Raw genomic sequence first — 21,835 nt, forward strand, 5'->3', positions numbered from 1 at the left:
AGTGACCGGCGATTACTATGAGTTGAGCCAATTTAAAGATGATATGGGAATAGTGCTCCCAGAATGCCAAGATGCTGATCCGATGATGCTAGACGGAGAGGATGAGGACCTCGACCTTGCCGGTTGTTTTGATAATCCGACTATTACTGCTGTATTGGAAAAGACCAACGCATTTGAAGAGAAGCTTGATATAGCACGTGAACTCCCGAGGCTATCCGTCAATGCTACGTTGGACGACCTTCTGGAGGGATTGGTTTCAGAGTAACACTTGCTTATTTATTTTCATATTCCTCTGCGTGGGATATTTCCTGCTTTTCTTTAGGTCACATTACTCTCGTAGGATTTTGATTCAATGTCGTACTCCCCTTTCAATAAGATGTAATTCATTGATTTGATATCAATAAAATTACGGACAATTTTTATTATGATCTTTGAAATCTTGTCGGAGTATCCCAAACCAATCCAATGACGATAACCAACGATTGAACAATCTGTCATATATGGTAAGCAGCGAGGGTTGGACTCCGACAAGAGTTCTTGTTCCGAGGTCTTCGAAAATTTAAAAAAAAAAAACGTGGCTCGATTTACAAAAAAATGCATCGAATGTTTAAACCCTATTTGTCCTCCTAATTCTACTACTTTTTGTTTCGGGGGTAAATAGGAAGAGGGAGACCCAGTGGATTCCAGAGTACATGACTTGGACGAATTCACTCCCGAGTACGAAGAGATACGCCAGGACTTCGAGCAACACGATACGTTTAAACCTCTAACTGGCGAGGAGACTATATCAATCAACTTGGGCGATGAGGAAAACCCGAGAGAGGTTAAGATAGGGGCGAACCTTTCCAAAGAAATGTCCGAGCGCTTGATCGAGCTCCCGAAGGATTACCAAGACATTTTCGCCTGATCCTATGCAGATATGCCCGGTCTTGACCGTTCCATTGTTGAGCATTGTTTGCCAATTGATCCTTCGGCTAAGCCGGTGGTGCAAAAGTCAAGGAGGGCCGGACCAGAAGTGGTGCGGAAGATCAAAGAGAAGGTCATGAAGGCGCTTGACGTTGGATTTATTGAGACTACGGAATATTCTGATTGGGTCACCAATATAGTCCTAGTCATGAAGAAAGATGGGCGCATTCAGATCCGTATCGATTATCGAGATTTGAATAGGGCCGGTCCCAAAGATGATTTTTCCCTCCCGCATATTGACGTACTCGTTGACAATACCGCGGGGTTTGAATTGTTTTCATTCATGGATGGTTTCTCCGAGTATAATCGGATCCCGATAAATGTCAATGACAAGTTAAAAATCACTTTTACTACACCCCGGGGAATGTTCCATTACTGGGTGATGCCGTTCGGTCTCAGAAACGCTGGAGCTACTTACCAACAAGCCATGGTTGCCCTTTTCCACGACATGATGCATAATGAGATTGAGGTTTACGTCGATGGCATGATAGCAAAGACGAGGCATGGAGAAGATCACGTTGAAATGCTGAAAAAATTGTTCGACGGACTTTGAAAAGTTCAAGTTACGCCTCAACCCCGCTAAGTGTGTCTTTGGGACCAGCTCGGGCAAGCTGCTCGGATTCGTGGTAAGCGGTAAGGGTATTGAAGTTGATCCTTCTAAATTTAAGGCTATTCATGAGCTTAAGCCACCGACAATGGTTAAAGAAGTGCGAAGTTTGATGGGTAGACTAAACTATATCGCTCGTTTCATCTCTCGGTTGTCAGAGACTACTAAGTCGTTCCTCAAGCTGTTAAAGAAGAATGCGCTAGTCGAATGGAATAGCGAATGTGAAGAAGCTTTTGAAAAGCTGAAGCAACATCTCATGAATCCACCCGTGCTTGTTCCTCCAGCGTCGAAGCAACCTTTAATCCTCTACCTCACAATCCATAGTGAGTCTTTGGGCGCTATGTTAGCCCAAGAAAGGCAGGAGGATAGAAAAGAACAAGCTATTTATTATCTAAGCAAGAAATTCACAGCTTTGGAAATGAAGTACTCCGAAGCGGAGAAAACATGTGCGGCGTTAGTCTAGGTACTACACGGGCTTCGGCAATATACCTTGCATTACCCGGTGCTTCTGGTGACAGAGTGCGATCCTATCAAATACTTGTTGAATCAACCCGCCTTGATTGGTAGACTTGCCAAATGGCAAATCCTCATCTCCGAGTTTGATGTTCAATATTTATCCCAAAAGTCAATCAAGGGACGGACCATAGCGGATGTCCTAGCCGAAAATCCGGGGCGAGATGATGATGCCTATCATTTCGAGGATCGAGTTATGTCGATGGAGGATTACATATGGACTATGTATTTTGACGGAGCTGTCAATTTATCGGAATCGGGCACGGGCGCGATTTCGATATCTCCCAGTGGTCGGCATTATCCTATGGCAGCAAAATTGGTATTCCCTTGCACAAATAATATAGCAGAATGTGAGGCGTGCATCCTCGGCTTGCAGGCCGCGATCGAGATGGGAGTTACCCGACTCAAGGTATTTGGAGATTCGGCATTGATTATCCTCCAAACAGTCAGAAAATGGAAAACTCGGGATGCCAAACTGCTGCCCTACCATGAGTATCTGAATGAATTAGTGGAGGAGTTTCACGATATCTCGTTCAAGTACTTGCCTAGAACTCACAATCAGTTCGCCGATGCTTGGGCTGCCCTATCCTCAATGTTACAAGTCACTAATGGACTTGAAGTTGAGCCGTTGAAGAATGAGGTACTAAGAAAGCCGGCATATTGTATGGCTATGACTGATGAACCCGACGGCAAGCCATGGTACCACGATATCAAGACTTACATTCAGAAGCAGGAGTTTCCGGAGAAAAGTACCGCATCCAACCAAAGGTACATAAAAAAGATGGCCTCGAAATTTTTTCTGAGCGGAGAGAGTTTATACAAACGGTCATTCGATTCGGTCCTTCTAAGATGTATAGATTCCACCAAAATAGTCCGCTTGATAATGGAGGTGCACGAAGGAATTTGTGGTCCGCACATGAATGGACACATGCTAGCCAAGAAGATCATGAAGTTGGGCTATTCTTGGCTCACCCTAGAGAGCGATTGTATTCAACATGTCCGAAGCTGTCACAAATGCCAGATTCATGGTGATAGGATTACCGTTCCTCCGAACAAGCTGCATTAGTTATCTGAACCATGGCCATTTTCTATGTGGGGGATTGACGTGATCGGTCCTATTAATCCTAAAGTATCTAACCGGCATCGATTTATTCTTGTCGCCATTGACTATTTTTCTAAATGGATTGAAGCTACATCATACCTGGCGATCACAGCTCGAAATGTCGTAAAATTCATCCGTCGTGACATTATCGCGCGATACGGTTCACTCGAAGACATAATCACCAACAATGGTTCAAACTTGAACAACAAACAGGTCAATGATCTGTTCAAGGAATTCAAGATCAAGCATCTGAACTCTTCTCCATACCATCCCCGGATGAACGGGGCGGTGGAAGCGGCCAATAAGAACATTAAGAAAATCTTAGCTAAGACAGCTGAGAATTATCGCAAGCGGCATGAGCGGTTGCCGTTTGCCCTCATGGCATATCGAACTTCGATCCGAACATCTACTGGGGCAACCTCGTACTCTCTTATATACGAGATGGAAACAGTATTACCGGTCGAAGTGGAGATTCCTTCCTTGCGGGTCCTATCTCAAGTCAAGGCGATCGAGGCCGATTGGATCCAACAGAGGATGGACCAGTTAAATTTGATCAATGAAAAGCGGCTTAGGGCCGTATGCCATGGACAGTGCTATCAGCAAAGGGTTGCTAAATCCTTCAACAAAAAGGTTTGGCCTCGACACTTCCAGGTTGGTGACCTTGTCCTACGAAAATTGTTGCCCATTGTTCCACTTCCAGAAGGGAAGTTCGCTCCAAACTATGGTGGCTCGTACGTCATGAAGAAGGTACTCCCAGGAGGCGCTTTGATTTTGACTGAGATGGATGGTCGTGTTTTTACCAACCCTGTCAATTCTGATGCTGTAAAGAAATATTATTGCTTGATTTGCTCTGACATTTTAATCAAGTTACAATTCATCTAATGAATGTTCTTGCATTATACTTGTACTTGAATTGTTCCTGTTCGCATTGTTAATCTTCAATTTGGGAGGTTTTCGATCAGGAAATTTCTTTGATTCTGCTGAAATGATCATTTTGAATGAGGAATATCGGGACGATGAAAGGCAAGCCATTTCCTATACATGTCTATATCATAACCCCGAGTGAAAAGAGAGAGTTTCCATGCTGACAAGGTAGAGGGTTATCTCGCGAGAAGTATGACGACCAAGATGATATGAGGCATTCATTTCCTCCATCCAAACATTAAAGGTTGCCCTTTGCTTAACCCCTTTGAACAGCGTTTCATTTCATGCCCCTCTCAGGAACAACCCCACATCGGGGCAATTCTCATATCAAGGAATGAGTAAAATTTTCTTGCCCTCACTTGCATCAATCTTTGAGTGTATTTATTGCATGCGAATTCTGTATTAGTCCAAGTGCCTTAAACATGACGAAGAGCATTTCATTCCCTATATCATACACATTTATCCCTTTGCAAATCCAATTTGAGCGGCGGATTCATTTCTCGTAACCCAATTGGTGATCATCCTAGCAAGGAATCATTTCGGATCATCTAGCAAATGAGCAAAATGCCCTGGGGCAAACTCGAACTTGAAAGATCTGCCACCAAAATATATAGGACCTAGACGAGACCCCTTCCTTCCTTTTTTGAAAAAAAAAGAGAGACGAGAGAAGGGAGTAAGAAAAGCAAAGGCTTACCACTCAAAAAAAGAAAAGAAAGAGAAATAGTGGGCAAAATTTTTTAGCATCCCAAAATCCCAAAAAAATGAGAAATGTGGCCTAAAAAAAGGGGCCATTTCCTGTAAAATAAAAGAGGAAAAAACTCCCGAGAAAATCTCCGAAATGAAAGGAGTCTCGGTTGGACGCATTCGAATGTTCCCCGGGGAGTCCGCAATAATACCATTCTAAGCAAAGAGATGGTTACCGGTCTCATCATTATATACCCTTTGTTGCAAATAAGCCTTTCATTTCTAGGCCTACCCCGAACCTACATTACAACCGTTACCAAAAGTCTCTTCAGATTAGGGCACTTGGGTTAATGTAGGATTTTGAATTGCTTATAAATATCGCTCGAAGAAGTGCGAGCAAGATCATTTTTACTTCATTTTGTAGGGCTCTTGACTTGTAAACCCGATGCAGCTAACAAGAATCTCATTTCATTTCAAAGCAAAAAATGACTCATACGAGTCCCCTTTGATAAACCCTTTGACCAAACCTAAATTACAGTCCTTGCATAGATTGGTCTGGTCATACGGATTGCGAGAATACCCGGACCCTTGTCAAGTGTGATGATGACGATTCTGAGTGTTTTCTCTTACCCGTATCAATGGTCGGGTTTCAAAACCTTTTTCATGAGAGTGAGCGGAAGTCCTTTTTGACTGCAATTCCTCATTCGATTTGATCAAACTTGTCAAAAGGATCGGACTTATTTCCTTATTGACAAATCCCCATGGAGCTTTGCAATGCAAAAAAAAAAATTCAAGAATTTGTGGACGTGTCATGTTGTGTTAACAATTGATCATGTTCATCTCAAGTGATTAAACAGGTGCGTTACAAGCAATCTACCTCGTTTCGTGATTACTCGGAGAACCCAAGTAAGTTTTCTGAACCTCTTTTCAAATTAACAACTCTTCTGATGATAGTTGTTATAGTTCAATTCAGGCAATATGCCCCTTTCGTACTTATCGATTCCATTCGATGGTACTCCTCTCAAATATTGTTCAAATCGGGCAATATGCCTCTCCTGTCAGGTCGTGTAGACATATGCACTGGCGATCTTGACATCTTATCGAATCATAACGACGTAGCTCTTATGATTTCGATCTGAGATCGTGTAGACATATGCACTGGCGATCTTGACAACTTATCAAATCATAATGACGCAGCTCTTATGATTTCGGTCTTAGATCACGAAGACATATGCACCGGTGATCTTGACCTTTAGTCGGCTCATAATGACATAGCTCTTATGATTCTCGGCCCTTTATCAAATCATGACGACATAAGCACCCATGATTTTGATCCAAACCAAATCATAACGACGTAGCTCTTATGATTTTGGTTCCCTTTTGTCAAATCGTGAAGACATATGCACTGGCGATTTTGACATTTTATCAACTCACAACGATGTAGCTCTTGTGATCCCGAAGGACATACATATCTTGCGTCGTCTTGCATCAGGGGGAAATCTCTGATAACGGATGAGCCCAGTACCTTAAGATCCTCGCATTAGAAACTTGGAAATTAAGGGAATCATCAGCATTATGAGGTATTTGGTACAACGGGTATTCTCATATGCGATCCATGTGCGGATTTCACATGTTATTTACCGTCTCGCATTTCATGCATCATTTATTTCACATAAAAAATGGGATTCAATCCTACCAAAAATTACTATCACTCAAATTAGTAAAATTTAGGTTGCAATTTTTGGTCTTTGAGCGAAACCTCTACGAGCTTCCACTCAAAGAGGGGCAGTTGTTGACACCTAAATTTTGATTTTTAGAAAATCATTCATATAAGCATAAAATGAGAGTTATTCATAATTCTCACAAAAAATAAATTTTCATGCATTGCATATTTAATTTTCGTCGGTCAAGCTAGGGCCAGAGATGAGTCAATTGAGCATGATTCCAACGGACGACCGAGTTAAAATCAATTCGAAAGTCACTAGAGAGGGTGCAGAATTTTTTACTATAATTTTGGACTCAAAACAGCCCGTTTGAGCTCTTAAAATTGCAAAAAGCCCTTAATTAATTACCCATTTTATTAATTAAAGTTTAAGTGAGTCCGGAATCACAAAACGAGCCCATAAAACATTGAAAAGTAGCCCATTTCGCCCTCCTCATTCATTTGGCCGAAAATTGTAAGAGTCTAAGTCCAATAGATCTCCTCAAGATTAGAATTTTCGATCTAACAATCGATATCTAATTGGAGCTTTTGATCTAACGGTTTAAACAAACCCTACAACTCAAAGCCCTAGTTTTCTCTATAAATACATCTCGATGCCTAGGGTTAAAGGGGGGTCCATAATTTTTTAGAGCAGAAAATAGAGAGAGAGAGGCTAAAGAGAATTTGGCGGGGACACCTCCATCGAGCACCTTCCTCCCTCACGATCTCGACTCCGCGGTTCCACTATTTCGATCACCGTCAAAACAAGAAGGGGAGATCACATCGAGAGCTGCAGATCCATGGTTCCAACATAATCACAAAGCTAAAAGGAAGTCAAAAGGAAAAGGAGGAATTTGTGGCAAGCCTCTACTGTGGTGGTCAACTCTTTCTGGATTTTCCTAGGGGAATTGCGTGCGGCTGCTTACTTCTCGACACCAAATGGCCATGTCCATGATAAGAAGGCAAGTTTCCAGATTTTTCAAGCTCCACTAAACAGCCACAATCAATGCCTTTGTCTCGTTTTGTGATGCAACTAGCGCTCGAGTTCTTTTGTTGAATTTGTCCAATTACTCCTCATCGCGACTCAGCTCAAATCTTGCCCGACGAATCAAGGTGACACTCGCACACTTTTAGGGTTAATTCAAGCATGTTTTAGGGTGTTTTTATTTGTTCTTTTTGAGCTGTTTAGTGCGCTGTTTCAATGCTGTTCCTGCACTATCGGCATGCTGTTTGCTCCGAAAAATACCTCGTTTTTGCATGTTCTATGGTGGTTGACCATGCAGATTTTTGCGGGAGCTAAACAGGTGAGTCTTTGACTTTTCTAGTTCCTATTTTGCATGTGTTTGATGCTGATTTAATGCTATCGTTGAGGCAAGAATGCAGTTTTTTTTTTTTTGGAAACTCAAGAAGCAATTATTTTTGTATGATCTAAATATCAAAACCTTAATTTTAGCACAAATTTTGAAAATTGGGTGTTAATTGGACTCATTAGACATGTTTTCAGAATAAAAAATTCTAAATCTAAATTAGGAAATTTTATTTCCTAGTAGACAACATCTATGTTAAGTTGGATAAACTCATCCGTCGCCGTTCGGATACGACCCTCCAACTTATTAAAGATGGGAATTTAGTTAATCTGATCTATCGCCATTTAGATCCGATTCGCTATCTTCAAAAGGTCGAATTTAGATTTATGAATATCCTTTTTTCGAAAATTGCAAGAGAATGGGATTTGATTTGGTTTGATCTGGATCGCTATCTTGAATTATCTAATTGGATTGATATTCTGCGATTGATTGATATCTTGTCTAATTTAAATTTCTTGATAGACTTTTAAAAAAATTCCTAAAAAATTTAGTGAGATATGGTTTCTTAGAAACCATGTCTAATTAAATCTTTAGGAAGATAAAGTTTCTTAAAAACTTTATCTCATTAAGTTTATCTTGAAAATCTAGGTTAAGAGAATCAAATCGGAATGTCCTTAATCTGGTCGAAAATTCAAAGAAAAGGAACGAAAATCAGTTCATTGTCATCTTTTGTGATTTCATGCATATCTCATCATTTTTACAAAAAAAATACAAAAAAATCTCATGCATATCTTCATGTTATTTTTCCACATATCTCACGTTCCATGCATATCTATGCTTGCATTATTTCATTTATCTTGCCAAATTCACTTCATATATTTTCGAGTACCCCATCTTGCATTCCACATTTTCAAAATCAATTGCATATCTTTGAATCATCTTTAGTTTCATGCATATTATATTGCCAAAAATAAAAAATCTGCTCACTTCATATCTTGCATCACATATTCAAGTGTCATCTAAGCCCATCATCCATTTTTTTTGCTTTTTAAATTAGCATATATCATCCATGCATTCATGTTTATCCCATGAATTCATCTATATTTTTTTATTTTTTTATTTTTTTTTATCCCATTGGTTGTCCTCCATGTTCTGAAAATACCATTTTCCATATCTACATATCATATAATGTCACATATCATGTGTTGCATGCTCACATTTTTTTTATGTATTATATTTACCGCTCATTCGCATGTCACGTAGTGCCATGTTTAGGACCATCCATTTTAGGCTAGTTAAAACTAGTTCATTTGTTTAAATCATTTAACGTAAAGTTGCATCACTAGTTAGTTAATTAAACTTTGCATAACATTGTTTGTCTTGCATTTTTGCATGAGCATATTGCATTGTTATTTGGGTAAAATTCATTGCCGTTGCAAGCATACATTCATTGCATTAATCTAAATAAGCGAACACACCAAAAAAATTCATTCCATCATTTTGAACTTTAAAGTGAACTCAATCAAGTTGTCAAATCTAAGATTTTCATGGATTTAAGATACCGAAAGGGCATTAACTTTAATTAGGTAATGTAATCAAGTCCCCGAATCCACAATCTCTGGTTCGTAGGAATAAAAATAGTCCTCCCACTATTTTTATTTAGGTTTCTAATCAACCTATCCAAAGTGATTAGTGGCGACTCCGAATCCTGAATCATTCTAATTAACCAAAGTTGCGATTTGGTAGGGCTTGGAAGAGTCCGTATTAGGTTAGTCATCAAAATTAACTTGATAATCCATTAGCCTGAAAAATTGATTTTTTTAGGTCACGACAAACCCCCATCTCGAGTGCCAGCCCAATTTCATCCCCTCTCAACGACATCCACCACAATCAGCTCATGAATCTAAGTTACCCATCGACAAAAGGACACATAAAGTATCAATATTTATGTATAACGCTCACTTTAGTATCAATATTTTTTTTATCACTTAAATGCCAATTTTTTTTTAAAAATTGTTATTTCAATGTCAACTCCGGTGAGCATCGTGGAAAGCATACGTGGCTCGCCAGAGCATCCTAGCTAGCAAAAAAATAAATTAAATAAAAAAATCCACATAATATTAAAAAAGTAAAATAGAAAAAATTAAAGTTGCATAGGCAAGGACTGTGAACCCTCGCCGTTATCGCCGCCCACCATCGCCAGCCGGCGATGGGTAGGGGAGTGCCCGAGGGATCGCCAAGCCCCGGTGACCCCCGCCAAGGCGTCGCTAGGCATCGGCGAAGCCCGGCTGAAACCTCGCGGACCCCACGGCGAGGCTCAATCTCACCCGGATCTTGGCAAGGTCGAGCTTTGCCATGGTTGGGCCGAGCCGAAATCGCCCAACCATGCCACGCCGAGCGATTATAGTGTAGTTCACATGTCAGAATTGTCCACATCTAAGCGAGGTCAAGCCTTGCAATGGGTCTAAGAGGCCTTGCTGACCCCTAGTGAGGTCTTGACAGGGGTCATAGGGGATCGGCAACCCCATTGGCCACTCCACCACCCATCACCGGCCATGCCGGTAATGGTGGACAACGACGAGGGCTCACCCTTCTTGCCGATGCAATTGCAAGTTTTTTTTTATTTTTTTTATTAATTTTCTGTTTACTTTTAGTTTTTTTTTTTAAATGAACTTAATTTTTTCTTTAAAAGTCCATGTGGCGTCTAGGTGGATTGAATTTTAAAAGAAAAATTGCCACATGGACGCCATAAGGATAGACTTTTTAAAAAAACTTTCACATAATATTAAAAAATTAATAAAAACACCATGTGCACTATTTGGCCAGAATTGGCACTTAAGTGATATTTTTTGTCAAAATTGGCACTTAAGTGACCATTTTTTTACCAATTTGGCACGTAAGTAATCCGATAAAAATATTGGCACTAAAGTGAGTGCCGTACATAAATATTGGCGCTCCATATGTCCTTTTACCATTACTCATCCCTCAAGAATTCCGGATCGGCAAGCGGATTACACATGCAAGGTGGCTTACTCCACCTCGCAAGAACGTCTTCGGTTCCACTCTAATTCAGCTCAAACAACTCCCGTCACGCCACAATCCTCGAGCACACGGCATCCTTGCCTTCTTGTCCCTCGGGTTAAAAGGATAGTGTCCTAGGCACGCTACCAACCCTTGAGATTAACTATGCATGCGGAAACGTATACTATTCCTGGACAATAATATAAGATAGGGATAGGCAAGTAGAAAAATGCATTAATTGAAAAACACAATTTCGTTTACAGACACGTTATAGGTCAACCGAGATGACACACTAATTGGCCCCATACTTCGGGGCCGGGTAGGATCAACCTCGTATCTACCCTAAATAAGGCTACATCACCTTCGTCCTTATCAACTTTTCAAAGAACTACTAGTTCCATCACTTAGAACCCGAAAATGGTTTAACAACCATTGGGTGAGATATAAATTTCAATGAGTCAATGCCTAAGCCTCTAGGACGTTGATTCGCTCGGAACCCCTACTAAGTAGTAACGGAATCATAGTATAAAATTTTCAATCACATGCGAGCTTACCCGCCAGAAGCCACATATAATATAATGCAAAATGTGATGCGACAGTCATATCAATCAACTTACGGGTTAGGCATTACATCGGCTCATTCAGAACGTCTTATCAATCAATCGCATACCTCAATGCAAATATCTCAACAGCATGCAACTCATCCACCAGATTACCACACAAAATGCAATGATAACTCGGACACATGCGAATATGTGCCTCCGTCGTTCTACTCAATCCGTCCCAAACCAGATTTCATAGTCAAGATGCACACACTCGCCCATGAACGAGTCACAATTGCATACGGTTTAATTATTTACGGGCGTTTGGCCTTGCACACTGGACAGTTGGTGCATAGCACAATAAAAAGTTAATGCTCTTCTGGCAAGATCGGGCATCATCCCTTACTTCCGGTGACGATATTTGATAGTCCGTGTGATTATGATCGACACAGCACGGAACTACCAGGAATCCCTATAAGGGCTTCGATCCGTCACAAGCTACAACCGGCATCTACTCAATCCGACAACAAGGAAAGGCATGCATCTAACAAGTCGTGGAACTCCGATCAACACGGCACGACATTATCGGGGAAGATCCATTTTATGACCATTCAAACACACTTGTCAATCCATCAGTTCATAATTCCATTTTTAGCCATATGCTCACACGATATGTTCGTGACTTGGCCCAAGGCCGTTTTCATGCCAATACATGCAATTGATGGCAAATGTGGTCATATGAATGCATAGAATTATCCAATCAACTCTGCGTGCACAACGAGGCGATTTACCCCTAAATCAAACATTCAATTAATCAACAGATAATCAATCCATTCAATCGGACAATCGGTATAAACGATCGATTCAAGCAAGGCCAAGCATCTTCATATGAGAATTTAACCCAATCTCGCTTATTTAGACTCAATTCATATATCAATTCATTATTAACCAATCCGATTTGTCAATCTAACGTACGCTCGTCCCTAACCTATTGCTCGCTCGTAATCAAGTAATAATAATCATTCAATCAATCAACCTAATTCAATCAGCCACAAAATCCTAGCTAACCGGACTAGCCTAACCAATTAAGGCCATTGAGCCCAAACCAAGTTTCTAACCTAAACCGGCCCTAATCGAACTACCTAAACACCTAATGATCTAAATAAACTAATCCGAACGTAATTAGCGACCTAACCAAGGATTAGAGGTCAACTCACCATCAAGTAGGCGAGGTAAATGCGATGGTGGTCCTCGAAAACCTTCGGACGCATACTTGGATTCGATCGGACTCACGGAAACTTGGCCCACGGGCTTGGCACACAGCCCGGGAATAGTGGCACATGAGCTCGGCCATGGGCTCGACACACTCGGCACATGGGCTCGGCACACTTGACACACTCGGAACACGGGCTCGGCTACGGGCCAAGCAAGTAGGCACACGACCCAGGCCAAAACAGGCCACGGTCCGCGAAACCGGCCCGTGAATAAGGCACTTGGGCGAGAAATAGGGCGTACACGACGGGGCGGAACCGGGGGCTATGGTGGCTGTTTCGATGGTCTATAGGCCATGAATAATTCCGAGATCGACGGTGGAGGTTTGAAGGGATGTCGGAGGACATGTGGGTGGTCGAAGGTGGCTTGCGGTGGCCAAAGGAGGCGACGGCAGCAACTAACAGAAGGCGTAGTGGCAGAAACGGGGGAATGGTGCAAGGGAGGAGGCACGGCTTCGATTGAGGGCTGATCGAGGTTCCAACAACGTCGGGGTTTCGTGGGGTTGTCGGTAAGGGTCCGAGGGAGTGTCGGAAGGTGTGTAGTGGCCGGAGGTAGTTGAGTAAGGTGGCAGAACAGTGGCAGCAATAACTACAAACGATGCAGAGCAGGGCGGTGAAAAACAAGACGGGCGGTGGCAGAATAGGGTTGTTCATGGCTATTCCGGCGTGCTATGGCTGCGGTGTGACCTCGTGGTGGCTGGACGACGTCAGGGGGAGGTCCGTGGGGGTCGAAGGAAGTTGCGGAAGAGACGGGACAGCAGTAAAACATGCCTCGAGCATGAAACAAGGGAGGTAGGGCAGAATCTCGGGTTTGGGGCTATTCGGGGCTCTTCGGCGGCTTCGCAGCGGCCGTAGGTGGACGAATGGCGTTGGAGGAGGTCGTGAGTGTCGGGACAGAGGTGGTGGAGTAAAGTGTAGGTTCTATGAGCTGAGGGTTGTTGACATTGCAACAAAAACAGAAGAAGAAGGAAAAGGAAGAAGAAAAAGAAGAGGGAGCAGGGGAGAATCGGTTCCGGGGTGCGGTAGAGTGGCTGCCGTGCACTTGGAGGAGAGAGAAAAGAGAGAGTGTGTGTAAAATTTTGACTATTGAGGCTTAAATGATAAGAACGGGGCCCACCATCATAATTTACTTTGTCTTGAAGCTCTTCAAAATCCTAGGGGCGATTTGGTAATTTCGCATTTTGGCTAGGGCAATTTGGTCATTTCACAACTTAGGGCAATTCTGACATTGAATTTTCAGTGCGTCACAACTCCATTTCACGCTAGATAGCTTCAATAGGGAATCTAGTGGGAAGGGTTAGTAAATTACTTGCCCGAGGAATGTCTACGAAGAAGTGGGAGCGAAAACGATGAATAAATGACTCCGGGTGACCCTTCCTTGTTCACAACGTCGCACGGGTAGGGAGGAGCGGCTGCCGACTCGGTGGTGGAGCGGTGGCGGCTAAAATGAGGTGCGGCCTTGATAGCGTGCCGAGTCAGCATTAGTAGCTCTAAAGGACATCGTCTACATGTTTTTCCTCAAATAGAAACCCAAATTCGAAAAAAAATCAAACCATTTCCAAATTCTTCAAACCTTAATTTAGACTAAACAATTTGCTACAACTAAAACTCCAATCAAGAGTCACATCACATAGAGTAAGCACTCAATCATAGGACACCACTCCAAAACCCTAATTAAACGCAGATGTCCCACTCCCCTCGTGGTAAAACATAGCAAAGGAGATGACGAAGAACATCAGCACCGCGTCCCACAATGTAGATTGCAAGCCACCGATCCTTCACCAAGAGGATGAGGATGCAAGTGTTGCTGTAAATGGTGTGGCGGGAAACCTACCGATTCATGGCTTCGGCCAGCAGCATGAGGATCGAGATGGAAGCTACCGAAAGGTAGAGAACCACGACGAACTTTGTTGCTCAAATGTAAAATAAACTTAGCCTACCAAGCACAACTAGTTTGCTGCAACTTTTTGTGGTGCTTCAATTGTTGGTTAACTCTTATGTCCAACTGAAGTTTTGTGACACATCATATGAAATATCGCATGATTCGAGAAGGTGCTTGTGCATCGGATGTGTCACGTGGTAATGACGCATGGAGAATCAAGCTGAAACCTTGCGGACCCCACGGCGAGGCTCGACCTCCCCGGATCTCGAGCGAGGTCGAGCCTTGCCATGGCTGGGCGAGGCTGAAATGGCCTTGCCATGGCTAGGCAAAGCCAGAATCGCCCAACCACGACCACACGGAGCGATTATAATGTACTTCACATGCCGGAATTGTCCAAAGCCGGGCGAGGTCGAGCCTCGCAATGGGTCCGCGAGGCCTTGCCGACCCCTAGCGAGGCCTCGACGGGGGTCACAAGGGATCGGCGACCCCATTTGCCACTCCACCACCCATTGCCAGCCATGTCGACAATGGTGGGTAGCGGCGAGGGCTTACAGCCCTTACCGTTGCAACTGCAAGTTTTTTTTTATTTTTAAGTTATTTTTCTTTTTACTTTTATTTTTTTAAAAAAAATTAACTTAATTTTTAGTTTAAAAGTCCACGTGGCGACCAGGTAGACTGAATTTTAAAAGAAAAATTGCCATGTGGACGTCATGTGGACAGACTTTTTTTAAAAATTTCACAAAATATTAAACAATTAATAAAAATGCCACATGCACTTGTTTGGCCGAATTAGCACTTAAGTGATCATTTTTTGCCAAAATTGGCACTTAAGTGATCATTTTTCTCCGATTTGATACTTAAGTGATCCAATAAAAATATTGACGCTAAAGTGAGCGCCGTGCATAAATATTGGTACTCCATGTGTCCTTTTGCCGTTACTCATCCCTCAAGGATTCCATATCAGCAATCAAATTACACATGCAAGGTGGTTTACTCCATCTCGCAAGAACGCCTTCGGTTCCACTCTAATTCAACTCAAACAACTCCATTTCACGCCAGATAGTTACAATAGGGAATTTAGTAGGAAGGGTTAGTAAATTACTTGCTCGAGGAATGCATACGAAGAAACGGGAGCTAAAACAATGAAGAAACGACTATGGGTGACCCTTCCTTGTTCTTGGCATCGCGCGGGTAGGGAGGAGAGACCGTTGACTCGGTGATGGAGCGGTGGCAGCTAAAATGAGGATCTCGGGCTTGTTAATTTAATTACGAAAATTCGGATTCTGACAAGATATCCGCTCGACTATTATCTCACACTGTCATTAAAGTATGCACAACAATCCTTCATGTTCTTCATATCTTTTGAATAGGAAAAAGAACATTGAAAGTGCTACAATCTTCATACGATACTCACTTTGGTGCCAAAACTTTTGGTTAATCATTTAAATTACACTTTAAAGAAAAAACCCATCAATTAAGTGTCAGCTCAGATTTGAAAAGCTAAAAATGAGATGTAGCAGTCTTTTATCAATTTCCCAAATCGACGTGGCATGCTAGCATGCCTAGTCAGCGTTAGTAGCTCTAAAGGACGTCGTCTACATGTTTTCCTCAAATAGAAACCCAAATTCAAAAAAAATCAAACCATTTCCAAATCCTTCAAACCCTAATTTGGACTAAGCAATTTGCTACAACTGAAACTCCAATCAAGAGTCACATTACCTAGAGAAAGCACTCAAACCAGAGGACACCGCGTCCCACAATGTGGATTGCGAGCCACCGATCCTTCACCAAGAGGGTGAGGATGCGAGTGTTGTTGTAAATGGTGTGGCGGGAAACCTGCCGATTCATGGCTTCAACTAGCAGCATGAGGATTGAGATGGCAGCCACTGAGAGGTAGAGAACCACGACGAACTTTGTTGCTCAAATGTAAAATAAACTTAGCCTACCAAGCACAACTAGTTTGCTGCAACTTTTTGCGGTGCTTCAATTGTTGGTTAACCCTTATGTCCAACTGAAGTTTTGTGACACATCATATGAAATATCGGATGATTCGAGAAGGTGCTTGTGCATCGGATGTGTCATGTGGTAATGACGTGTGGAGAATCAAGCTGATCATTAGTAAGCGATTTCGAGATTGTAATAGAAAGGGGTAGAGATGCATGTCACACGAACAGCGTGATTGGCTCATGCTTCATTTAACTTCGCTATATGTTTGCTCTACGATTCTTACCAGCTCATTTTACTAGCTTCACTTTTTCGTGTCCTTTTGAAATCCTTATAAGACTAGCTAATTCATTTCTTTGAAATTGCATACTTCGTTGAAGTCTAACTTTCAAAGAATAATTCCCTAATAGATTCTCGATTTCTAAGTGCTTTTCCTGAAAATTTTTTTCCTAAATGATTGATCGGATTCAAGTTAATCTAAGAAACGATTTATAACCCTTAATGTCAACCAGTACATGGTATAATTGATGTGGATCTAGTGAAAGCTGGTCTAGACAATTTACGTACAAAGATTAAAAATAAACACTGGCGAGTCATTTATAGGGATGAGCCCAGCAAACATGAAAATCCTCTTTACATGCTTGGGCTCTCCCAGCCCACTAATGGCCCTTTTGTCAACATGCCCACAATCTTTTTACTTACTCAAGCGAAAGCAGAAACTCTGACGAAAAAAATAAACACAGGAAAAAAAATCTTAAAAGTGTCAATATCTCTTTGGATTAGTATTCTATTGCTTCCTCTTTTGGTGTCATTTAAAACTATTTTATAAATAGCATTAAGTTACTAATCATCGTTTGCAAATGCATCATCCGAAAAATCAAGTTTAGCATAACCCCTTTTGTTCAAGCCGTTCTTTATTTTTATTACGCTCTCGCAGTAAGGATCATCAGCATCAAGTTATTATGTAACTGAAATTTTCAAGTTAACCATTAATGTTGGTTTAATCATGTTTGATTAATTTGTCCTAAAAAATATTTAAATTTCTCATATGCATGTATTAGGAGTGGGCAACTAGAACGGGCCCCTTGTGAACCAGGGGACCGATCTAATTTCGAGCTCCAACAAGTAGGAACCAACCTTTCACAAGGGGACCAGTTCGGTTTCCAGTTCCAACAACTAGGAGCCGGCATTGATCGATTCAGTTCCCGATTACATCCCTTGAACCAACTTGGTTTTACCTAGGTACTTGGAACAAAACCAAGATAGAAAATACTAGTTGAAATTGAATAGATTTGACATAATATTAAACACCTTTATCCCTGTTCCAAGGTAAATTCTTTTACTCTTTCTTTTTCTTTCTAAATGATAGAAAATACTTGTTGAAATTGAATAGATTTGACATAATATCCTTGACTAGAAAGAATTGTATTCATATATGACACATGCTTCGGTCGGCTCTTGGGTTGACATTGGAACCTGGTGATGTAGGTCCAATCCCAGTGTTAACAAAGCTGGCTACCAAAAAATTGAGAACTAGACCAATCAAAATGGGTCTAAAATTTATTTAATAACTCATAACCATTTAAATGAATCATAGATAGATTATAACAAACTTAGCGGAACATTATACAAGACAATCCAATTAAGAAGCCAAAATAAATGGGTCGTAAATGCGTCTTTTGTGAACCCATTTACAAACCATTTAAGACAACCCATTTAATGCCTCTACCTTTCTTTTACTTTTCATTTTTTATTTATTTATTTTTTTGCTTGAACGTGAAACACGGATGAGACCACCTTGCCCTTACCGCCTCCTCTGCCGGAGACGGCGGTGGCGACAAGGAGGAGGCACTCCAGTGGGCTGCCCTGGAGGAGCTCCTCACCTAGCAGAAGGTGAACTAGCCAAAGGAAAACACACGACTAGCCACGTAAGCTCCAGAGCAGAGCTTGGCCACGGTAGTTATGGCCAAGGGAGCTCTATGGCAGAGCTCAGTTTTAGTGGCCATGCACTTGAGGGCTCTGCCACAAAGCTCGGGCATCATCGTGGAAGAAGAAGCAGAAAAAGGGAATGAAGAAAAGTTCCAGATGAACATGAAGGGTAGAAGAGAGAGAGAGAGAGAGAGAGAGAGAGAGAGGGGGAGAGTCTCTTAGCAATGAAAAAGAAGAGATGAACGTGCAGCTCTTCAATTATTTTCACTTTTTTACCAAAAATTTTTTTCACTTCAACCAAAAAATATATATTTTCACATGGAGATAGCAATCATGTCGCGATAAGCCACGGGAGCAAGCAGGTTAAATCGGGTCAAAGTCATAAAAAATATAAAATAAAAAAACCATATTTTTAAAAGAAACTAAAAAAAATCATATTTTTTTCAAAATTATAAAAAAAAATCATCCACAATGATTTAGCAGTATAATTTTTTGAAAAACTTATAAGAAGTAATTCTTCTTAGATTGGATTAAATATAGAAATGTTTTAATAATATGAGTCGGGTCGGATATGAGTCAAGAAATTTACACTACGCATAAATGGGTAATAAATGGGTTAATGGGTCAATTTAGGTTGGATCATTTATGACTTGATCTAAATCCTATCCAACCCACTCGTTTGGCAGGTCTATTGAGAACCAACCCTCATATGGTAAGTTTCAGTTCTAGAATCTTAGCACAACATAACAAAAACATCATTTCACCTTATTATAGTGTTGCATATTATTTCCTCGGCAATTTTGGAGAAGTTTCTATGTGGATCTCTGTCCATGGATCCCAAATTATCATAACCATTGATCTATGAGACATATATGCCAGAATTATATGATCAATGGCTCTGATAAACTCGGTCATGATACAAATTTTTACCGTAGTATCTTTTCTTAATTGAATCCACGAAATCCTCGCGTGGTGACAAAAGAAGAGGAGGGGGGACAGACAGCTCACCACCCCAAAACCCAGCTGGCTTGTTCCCTTTCAATCTCTTGTCTTTGGGCATGCAATCGCATTCCGACACGTTGGCGCAAGGTGGACGTGTGAACTGTCGGACGTGGATTTTTTCATTTTTTTTTTTTTTTTTGGGACCATCACGCAAATCATGAGCTGGGACTATTTTGACCCCTTTCACGACAAAAATGGCCTGTGACAGACACCATGATAAACCGAGGATGATGATGACGATGTAGAAAGTGATGGGTCATCATGGTATTCATGCGACCAAATTTCTAGGACGACCATTAATCCTCTCTTTACAGTCGTGGCTTCCTTTGATGGGAAAAATATATTCAAAATAAAGGTTGAATTTCAATTTTTGAAAAAAGAGGTTATTTTCATTTGCAAAAATATTGTGCGTCCCTATAAAATTGGAGAAAGGGACATCACAAGCATCATAACTTTTGTACGGCGCTCATTGAAGTGCCATAATTTTTATTCAATAACTCAAGTGCTATAACTTTTTTTCGATCACTTGAGTGCTATATAACTCACTTGAGTGCCTTAACTTTTTCAAAAACATTCATCGCAAGTACAATGTCATGTTAGATTTACGGCACTTGAATGATCGATTAAAAAAATTGGTACTTATGTGATCGATTGAAAATTATGGCATTTAAGTGAACATTTTTTGTAGAAGCTACAGCACTTAAGTGGTCAAAAAAAGTTACAACCCTCAACTGAGCGATCGTACAAAAGTTATGGCATTTGCATTGTATCCATGAAATTGGCACAATTTCTCAAAGTTCTCAACCAAAAAAAAAAAAAAACTTGAATTACGCAGCATCACTCAAAATATTCTCAAACCTCATCAATCAAAGGAGGGAAGGCACGGATGGCAACTTTTTTACCTGTCTAAATCTCGGGTTTTAATGGGAAAAATACAAAATAAAGTGAACATTCGACTTAGGAATTAAGTAGGTAATAGTAAGAAGAAAGATTTTACCTATTATTTAGAGTACTGTGTGTCATCAATGGAGATAATCCTTTGAGGTGGCTTGCTATTTTATATTTTTATGTGTACAATTTTTGTTTTCCTCGGATGACCGTATGTGACAAAGAAAATTGCAATATGAACAAGGAACTTACAATCAATTAGGGGTGAGCATGGTTCCAAGGTAGAACTAGAAACCGGAGAACCGAACCAGCGGTTCCGGTTTGGTTCCGGGTTCCGGTAAACTAGGATCCGGTTCCCGGTTCCATATTTTTAGGAACCGCGGGTTCCGGCTCCCGGTTCTCGATGGAACCGAACCGGAACGGAAATCGGAGCGTCTAAAGTTCTAAACTCTAGTTTCAGCTTTCTAGTTTCTATTTTCATTTGTCGTCATCTCTTAATTCACTTTTTCCTCTCAATTCGGCACGCTTGGTTTTCATATCTCAAACTCTTGCTTCCTTGGCTATCATCATCTCCCAAGTCTCATCTGTTTCTTAATTCCTTGCCGACTATCACTGCGGCCAACCATGTGAAGGCACAAGTAACAAGCTCCTTTGCAACGGTTTTGCTAAAGGACGGTTCAATAAAAAGAAAAAAGAACAAACCATCTCGCTTTACTTCTGGAAATCAAAAGGCGAGCTCAAGGAATCGGCATAAATCTGCGACCACGACAAGCCCTTGGGGAAGGAGAAAACTTGCTATCCCTCTCCCTTTCTCGAGCCATCGAAGATTTGAACTTCGAAGGTACTCTAGAGAGTAACAAAAATGATATTTGATGTAATCTAATTAAATTAATTTGTTGTTTCATTTAATTTCAGGTCGTTAAATTTCGAGTCTCGTGCAATTAGAAGGGAGGCTCGAGATAAGCTGTATGCATGTGGTTTTTCAATTGGCAATTTGTGTTTGTTTCATCACATCATGATTTGTGATTAGGATGATTGGCTTATTATGAGAATGATGGAATTTATGTTTATGGGTTAGAAAGATGTCAAGGTCGAGTTTGTCTCGAAGGAAATTGGCAGGATCGCGGGTACCCTAGAACCGGACCCTAGAACTTGTGACAGAGTAGGTTCTAGGTTCCAAGGTATGCAAGATTGATTCTAGGTTCCGAAAATTAAGGAACTCGTACTAGCGGTAGGTTCCGGGTTCTAGGTGGAACCTACCAAGAACCTAGAACCGCTCACCCCCATAATCAACAACCATCAAAACTCACAACAAGGGGCCGTACACGTGGGCCCCATTCTCATTGAGGCCCACCGAGCTAGATTAACTCCAAATTACAACCTTGAGGAGTTAATATTACGAAAAATTTCAAATTGATACACATATAATAAATTTACCTTAAATTATTTTTTTAACCACGTAAAACCCCAAAATAGTATACCTATAACAAATTTATCCCAAATGATTTTTTTTACCACCAAAAATCCTAAATTGATACATTTGCGATAAAT

At 41.1% G+C, this 21,835-nt stretch overlaps 1 long non-coding RNA gene across 1 annotated transcript; it reads left to right on the plus strand.

Moving 5' to 3' along the window:
- The first annotated feature begins 21,084 nt into the window (after positions 1 to 21,084).
- Positions 21,085 to 21,364, plus strand: LOC125315183. The gene is made up of 2 exons (XR_007198546.1): positions 21,085 to 21,125; positions 21,200 to 21,364. It is a non-coding gene; the product is annotated as an uncharacterized LOC125315183 (long non-coding RNA).
- The last annotated feature ends 471 nt before the right edge of the window (positions 21,365 to 21,835 follow it).

Source organism: Rhodamnia argentea, chromosome 5 (genome assembly GCF_020921035.1).
Source record: "Rhodamnia argentea isolate NSW1041297 chromosome 5, ASM2092103v1, whole genome shotgun sequence".
Lineage (NCBI taxonomy): Eukaryota > Viridiplantae > Streptophyta > Magnoliopsida > Myrtales > Myrtaceae > Rhodamnia > Rhodamnia argentea.